This window comes from Clavelina lepadiformis, chromosome 4 (assembly GCF_947623445.1).
Source record: "Clavelina lepadiformis chromosome 4, kaClaLepa1.1, whole genome shotgun sequence".
Taxonomy (NCBI): domain Eukaryota; kingdom Metazoa; phylum Chordata; class Ascidiacea; order Aplousobranchia; family Clavelinidae; genus Clavelina; species Clavelina lepadiformis.
In genome coordinates, this window is record NC_135243.1 from 20,385,613 (window position 1) to 20,394,062 (window position 8,450).

The following is an 8,450-nucleotide window of genomic DNA, read 5'->3' on the forward strand; positions in this document are numbered from 1 at the left end:
CAATAGTTTGTTTTTTATGACATAATAATGATTAAAAAAGCTAAAATTCTAAAACAGAGTAGTAATAAATTAAATCAATGAAGACATTTGATAGATTTTTTAGTTTGTGTTTGCTACCTTCAAGTCTTTGAATAGCTTGGTTCTGTTGCCGTTGTAATTTGTCCAAGTGGTCTGCAAAAAATAAGCGTTTATAAAACCTTTCGTTGAGATGACATTTACGAAAATTACATTTGCTACGATTGCCATGCGTAGTGTTAATTGTTACCTGCGTTACTTTGTATGCTTTGGTTTAGATCTCGATTTACGTTGTTAATATTATCTGCAAATAAATAAATTTAGCTATACAAACATTTATTACAATTATTTAGTTAATATACCTACACCTACCTACCAAAACTTAACAATATTTTTTGCAATATATTATATTTTTGAATTTAAAAGGTTACATTTATTGGAGTTTGCTCATGTTATGTGTGTATTTGTTACCTGTAATCTCTTGCACAGATTTTGCTTGCTGTTGTTCGAATTTGGTCAAGTTATCTTTAAAAATGATAATAATAATTTAGTAAAAATAATAATAATAACATATTTTTGTAATTTAAACATATGCAATATATAATATCAAAGACCTAACCCTGTCTCAAAGCTATAAATTTATCTGCATCACTTGAAGTACTTTGTATGGGTTGGCTCGGTTTACGCTTAACACATATGCTGCATAAGAAATACTTTAAAGCTCAACAATAATAATTCGTTCAAATTAAATTGTAAAATGATTAGTAGGCTTATATAGTTCCAGTGTTTTACGTATATTTTGGAATTAAGCATTAACTCAAGTATTATTAAATCATTTAACTTTAACATATGTCATATTGGTATTGAGCTATAAAACATGACATTTTTGGAAACAAATAATAGGCTGTGTTTCCGCTTTACAATAATTAATTACCAGAAACAGTATTGTAAGCTTCTGTATGTTGTTCATGGAGACGATCGAAGTTTTCTCTCAATTTCTTAGTTTTGTTTTCGCCAGCTATACCTATTCCCAAACCAATAAAAGCCACCACCAAAGCAACGGCAATCAAGAGAGAAATGGTCACAAATGTCCAACCGATGAATTGTACTTTCATGTGATAAATACATGATTTTTTTTAAATCTGTTATTTAGGTACAAATGTTTGTGCTTCTCCAACCTCTTTAAATACACAAATTAAATTTAGTGGCTTTTTTTGTTGGCACATTATAAAGAAATTCTATGGTTTTTTACCTTCGCGATTTTCAGTCTTCTTGCTTTCTTTCCCTCGTTGGGCTGTCGAAGTTTCGTATTCCCTTTCTTCCATTTTCGTGTTTTGTGCTCAAGCAAGGTACAACAAATAATTCAGAAATTTTCAGTTGCCAAATTACTTACAGAACAGAAAACGATTAGCACAATTTCCAACAAACGACAAACTTATGACACAAACGAAGTTTCTTGAAACAATCCGATATTAATGTAGTTATTTTTTTTATTCATGATAACATCATTCAGTAACGTAACTTTTCTATGTGAAGTTTCAATGTACGCATTTTTGCAACGTATCGTAAAATATATTTGAAAATTTATTATGCCAGTTCGAAATGAAGACCTTCATTGTTGTCATTTTGCTGTGTGTGCTAAAATGAATTGCACTAAACTGTCGTTAATTTCAGTTTATAAAGCTCTAAAATGTGACAAATCTATGCTAATGGCAATAAAACTAAGTCCAGATAGAGAATATACAGCAGTGGGCAATTTCCGGATCCGAGAAACGCAAAGTTATTTTTATATTTATAAATAACCTAAAACGAGGTTTATTGAGATATATGTGGACAGATTTTCTTGCATTCCCCTTATTCCTTATTCCTTCTTCCCCAATCAGTACCAAAAAATTGCAAATAAAACAGAGACAACTTATCTTACTATTTTACCATATAAGCACATGGACCTAACGTTCTGCACGAACGTCACGAGCATTTCTAACTTTTTTAACGGATCCGAGCTTTTTTGTCCGGTTTACGTGACCGTTAATTTTTTTGCTTATCAAGCATTATTAAATACATCCATTAATTTCAGCGACTTATTTCAAAAACATTAATTTTAAAATTTTATTTTCCACTCAATGCTATATATCGGCAAAGATTTTTACACGCTCTGTCCTTGCACTCTGTTGCAGAATCATTGCACGGGATAAGCGTTTACTTTATACAGACTATTAAGGCCAAACCATGTTGTTCTGTCTCTTGTTTGTTTTATTATAACGTCTTAAGTTCGGGCTCGCGTCAGTCGCTCATGAACGTAAAAGTCAAAAGGTTCTCAAAAGTGCAACCGCATTTATTATTTTCATAAATTATATTCTTTTGTCAAGACTTGCTTGCCAGTGCTTCTGAATTGTGAAATACTTTGCATTTCCGTCTTTTCTTGCACATTCTCTGACTATAGTATAGAAGTATACTTTTGTTAAAGTTTGTCAAGCCTATATAGGCCTATATAGCAACGCTTTCAGACTTTTTTAAAGAAAACTTCTTCTCATGGGATGGAGAGGTTTCACTTGTAGAGGAAGTTGCCAATCTTGTTAAGGAGGCTACGTCACAAAGTCTGTAACGTGATTGTAGTAAAACGCTCTTGTTGCATTTTCATTGGTACAAGAACCAAAATGGAATGATAGCAAACATAAACTAGAACAACTGACGAGGTCATACAAAACTCAGAGACGTACTTAGTAGCTCAATGGAAAATGCCATTGTGTTAAAAGGTGCGAATTACTGCAAGAGAGAGAGACGTGTACACGGACTTATTTAAGAAAATCTGGATTAATATACTTTTGACAAACACATTTTTTGTGGTTGGTTGAAACGTTAAAGTCAATTTACATAACACAGCTTAACAATTAGAGACGATGGATGATTACTGTAACTGGGTAAAAGTGCTTTCAGTTTATTTTAGTAAAAAAAAATTTAAAACCTGCGTCATGGAAACAATATCTAGTCTTAGAAACTCTTTGTGGCACGTGATGCATGGCAATCTCCTGCCAAACGTCACTTACACATTGTCTTTTGATTGATTGATTTGATGGATTGATTGATTGATTGATTGATTGATTGATTGATTGATTGATTGATTGTGTGCTACTAACGAAAGAATGAACGCACAGGATGTTAATGTTTGTGATGCTTCGACGTAAATCAAACACTTTTTAGACATATAAAGTGGAAGCGTTGCTAAATAATTGAACGGTGCCAGCAAGATATTGTATTCTTTTTGGATTAATTAGCTCGTTAGTAGTAAATATCATTGTTATTGATTACTTTACACTGTACCCTCGTTATGCCCACCAAGGTTATTTATAAATGCAACATTGTTTGAATTAACTGGGCCACGTCAAATATTAATGCTTTTACAGGTAGTGATAAATTATCTCTCAATTACGAACAGGGTTATTCAACTATGTTACAATCTATCATGTATGCAAAGAGCCCGAAAATGACATAAAAATGACATAAAAATTAAGTTTAATCTATATCCGTACTGCGAGCTACTCAGTTTACTTGAGCTGGTAAATCGATATCCAAACTGTAACCAATTTCATAGAGTATATTTTCGACAACTTATCTGGAGTGCCGACACGATCTTAAACTTGAAAATCTAAAATATAATTACACTATAGATGGTTCGACAAAAGAAGAAATGACAGAAAAATTGGAAGTATAAATTATAACTAAGCAATAACTGGTGTATCCAGTAGCTAAGATGTAAATATATTTGTACAATATATATAACACATCATAAGTATTTTAGTTTTGCAAACAGGGTGAGAAGTGCCATACGCTTTGATGAATGCATAACTGTTACGGTACTATGACACCTTATCGAAAGACACTTTATCGAAAGACACTTTATCGAACGACACCTGATCGAAACGACAGATGATCGAAAGACACTTTATCGAACGACAGTTAATCGAGCCGACAGTTGATCGAACGACACTTTATCGAACCGACAGCTGATCGAACGACACTTTATCGAACCGACAGTTGATCAAAACGACAGTTGATCGAACGACATTTTATCGAACCGACAGTTCAAGCAAGATTTTTGCGTGTTTCTCAAACATTGAAACAATGAGCCATTGTGATGTGCGATCTTTGTAATGGTGTGCATTAATGAATTGTGATGTATATATCATAAAGTTGACGATTTATATTTTATATCTATATTTTATATTTGTATCATAAAGTGTACGATTTCGCATGGCGGCCGGCCCGCCCACATATTAATAAGATATCACAAGAATACGCACGAGAATTACTAAGTACGAGAGTAACCTAGAAACCTATGCGTCGTGGACTGATGAGATTATTACAGGTTAGTAGAAACATCATCTGGCTTCCTGTATACATCATAATTGTAAAACTAAAGAAAGTGAATTTAGTGTAAATTAGGTATTTCTAAAAGTGACACATTTCTATAAATTCTTCTTGTTACGCCGCGCCCCCGCTGTGAGAAGAGAACGAAAAAGAATAGTTAGTCAAGTTATTGGTGCGTAAATGAGTAATACGCTTCAATGCGGAGAGAGAGCAAAATTATATAAATATCACAATAGCTCAAAAATTACAAAATCCAACTTTATCAAACAAACATGGACAGATAGCTGAACATTTTTTATGAAAAGTCACCAAATTTTAATTTTCTACAGCAAACAATGCAACGGTACGCCACGTTTTGCTATGACTGTGTGCGGGAGAAGCAACAGTCGATTCGATCAACTGTCGCTTTGATCAGCTGTCGGTTCGATAAAGTGTCGTTTGATCAACTGTCGGTTCGATAAAGTGTCGTTCGATCAACTGTCGTTTCGATCAGGTGTCGTTTCGATCAGCTGTCGTTCGATTAAGTGTCTTTCGATAAACTGTCGTTCGATTAAGTGTCGTTCGATAAAGTGTCTTTCGATCAGGTGTCGCGTCACGAACTGTTACAAACACGAAAATGGCTCCATGGCTTTATTTAAACAATAGAAAACACATTTTATTTGACAAAAGTGTAAAGTATCAAAAAGTATAAAGTAAAAGTTAAACAACTTGAAGTAAATTGTTCTTAATCTGGCACGGAACTCTTTTACTGGGCTATGAAATATGTTTTTCTAATCGGTTGAGTCTTCTTAAACTTTTTTTAAACTTTAAACTTGAAAAAACTTTTTATGAATTCCTACAACTGTTTACGTTTCAGTTCGGGTTATTCGGGTGTTTTAAAAAAACTTTGCGTGTTACGTGAAAATCAAATGTCTTTGCAATGTTTTTCATGTGTGAATTACAACTATTGAATGAATAAAAATTATTACATCATTTAAACACAAATAATTAAATATGATGATATGTGCAGTTGCTCTTTAAAATGGTCTGATCTTCATCTCAGTTTTCTTCGGTGGTTCGGGATCGTTTTTCCAATGCCACCAGACCACTCCCCTCTCCTTCACCGCTCCAGGAGTGAGACATTCTCCGCTTAAGTTGCTGTCATAGCACATATCGTACCACCAACCACCGTGGTAACGTTCTGCACAATTTGTAGCGTTTGAAAGGTCATGATCTTGGTCATAAGTGGTCAATGGTTGGCGGTTGTGATAATGCAGTGAGTTACCTGTCACAGTTACTCGTTTTATAATTGCGACGAGTTAATATTTTTAAGTCTTGACATATAGTTCCTCGCGAGGTCTTAAAAATGCATACTTTTTTAAATCATAAAATTTAACTAACCATATCTAATTTGCGCAAAGCCACTCGATAAATGTAAGATCTTTAAACTACCACATTTTTCGGGGATCATTTTAAAAACAACAATCGTTTCCCAAAAAGTACATTGCAAATATAGTTAGGCCTAAAGTCTTTAAATACTTTCATAAATCTCATAAGCGTGAATAATGACTTGTTAACAACGTTTACAATTGAAATTCATATCCCTTGTCCAACACGTTACTTTATTTCAAACAAGATCTTTCAGAAACCACGTTTTTATGAATCATCCGTATTCAGAAATAGTAATTTCCGTATCATTGCTAAAGAACACAAAAATAAGTTTTCATGAATCATAAAATTTTGAACACGTTAACTTATTTCATTTTACAACTTTGTAAAAATTAGTTTTTACAAGTCAGAACATTTTATGATCTTGTTTAGAAAACCGCTACTTTGGTTAGATCCATGTACGCAATGCAAACTGGCAGAATGAAGTTTATATTGCACTTAATCAACAGAGTTATTCCAATAATTAGGCAGCAAATCAAAAACGTTCCACATAATTTTGTCATAACTTAAGTTGCAATGCAATTGCATATATTTTACACATCAAATAAGCTACTATATATTTCAATAGTTTTGACAAAAATGTGAAGGTTAAGTTGAAAACAAAACGCTAAGCAAACGATTTTTAAGAATTACTCCGCACGAGTGAGTTTTTGCGAAAAGATATTCCGTATGGCCTAAAACATATATCTTAATACTTTCTTGTTAATATATTCGAAAGCTGATAACCCACAGTTACTGTTGCTAATTTTGTTTTGCAGAAAATCATCTTTAAGTGTATATGCCTGTGTTGAAGCGTTATTGCGCAAACATTTTGAAATTGTTTTGCTAAATTTTCTCTAACTATGACAATACAACATGTAGCGATAGAAATAATAAAATATTTTGCTTGTATCAGATTCTATCGTTGCCCTCGGGTAACATACAGTATAAATGGCCAGCGAGGTGTTCCAAAAATCATTTTCAGCTTTTGACATTTACCCATTGCTAGACGTGCCATGACTAGCTGCAGGTTAACGTAGTTCTTAGTATCAGTGATCGATATAGTTTACCTCCGTGACCCGACACCTTATCGAAAGACACTTTATCGAACGACACTTAATCGAACGACACTTTATCGAAAGACACTTAATCGAACGACACCTGATCGAAACGACACCTGATCGAAACGACAGTTGATCGAAAGACACTTTATCGAACCGAAAGTTGATCAAACGACACTTTATCGAACCGACAGTTAATCAAAACGACAGTTGATCGAACGACACTTTATCGAACCAACAGTTCAAGCAAGATTTTTGCGTGTTTCTCAAACATTGAAACAATGGGTCATTGTGATGTTCAGCTATCTGTCCATGTTTGTTTGATAAAGTTAGATTTTGTAATTTTTGAGATATTGTGATATTTATATAATTTTGCTCTCTCTCCGCATTGAAACGTATTACTCATTTACGCACCAATAACTTGACTAACTATTCTTTTTCGTTCTCTTTTCACAGCGGGGGCGCGGCGTAACAAGAAGAATTTATAAAAATGTGTCACTTTTAGAAATACCTAATTTACACTAAATTCACTTTCTTTAGTTTTACAATTATGATGTATACAGGAAGCCAGATGATGTTTCTACTAACCTGTAATAATCTCATCGTCTACGACGCATAGGTTTCTAGTAATTAACGATTGCAAATGTGTGTGCGGGGTTGGCCACACCTAGTTTTTTTAGTAAACTCGCGAGCCTGGTTAGGATATGGTTAAAAGATCCACAATTTATTGAAACAACTGACGATATGCACTGTTAAAAGAACGACAATTTATTAAAAGAACTGATGGTGAAGGTGGAAGACATTCCAATATCATTATTAATATCATATTCCATTCCAATTCCAAATAGGCGCCGGAAATGCGTGATCTTAGCTTGCTTTTCGTGAATTTCATTGTTGAAAATATTTGTTCACATGTGTACGTGCTACCAAGCATCGAAGCCATTTATTTTGCGCTGTCGGTCAAGCTGGGATAAAGACCACTTTCAAGAAGCTACTTTGTGTAAAAGTCAGGCAGCGACATGCCCCTTGCTATAAAATTTTGCCTTCAATTCCTTACTCTTTGTATCTATAATGACTAGTCTAGTCTACTGTACAGACAATCTCGTACTTAGTAATTCTCGTGCGTATTCTTGTGATATCTTATTAATATGTGGGCGGGCCGGCCGCCATGCGAAATCGAACACTTTATGATACAAATATAAAATATAGATATAAAATATAAATCGTCAACTTTATGATATATACATCACAATTCATTAATGCACACCATTACAAAGACCGCACATCACAATGGCTCATTGTTCCAATGTTTGAGAAACACGCTAAAATCTTGCTTGAACTGTCGGTTCGATAAAGTGTCGTTCGATCAACTGTCGTTTTGATTAACTGTCGGTTCGATAAAATGTCGTTCGATCAGCTGTCGTTTCGATAAAGTGTCTTTCGATCAACTGTCGGCTCGATTAACTGTCGTTCGATAAAGTGTCTTTCGATCAGCTGTCGTTTCGATCAGGTGTCGTTCGATAAAGTGTCTTTCGATAAAGTGTCTTTCGATAAGGTGTCGTAGTACCGTTTACCTCCAAGTAAACAATTCAGAAAAGC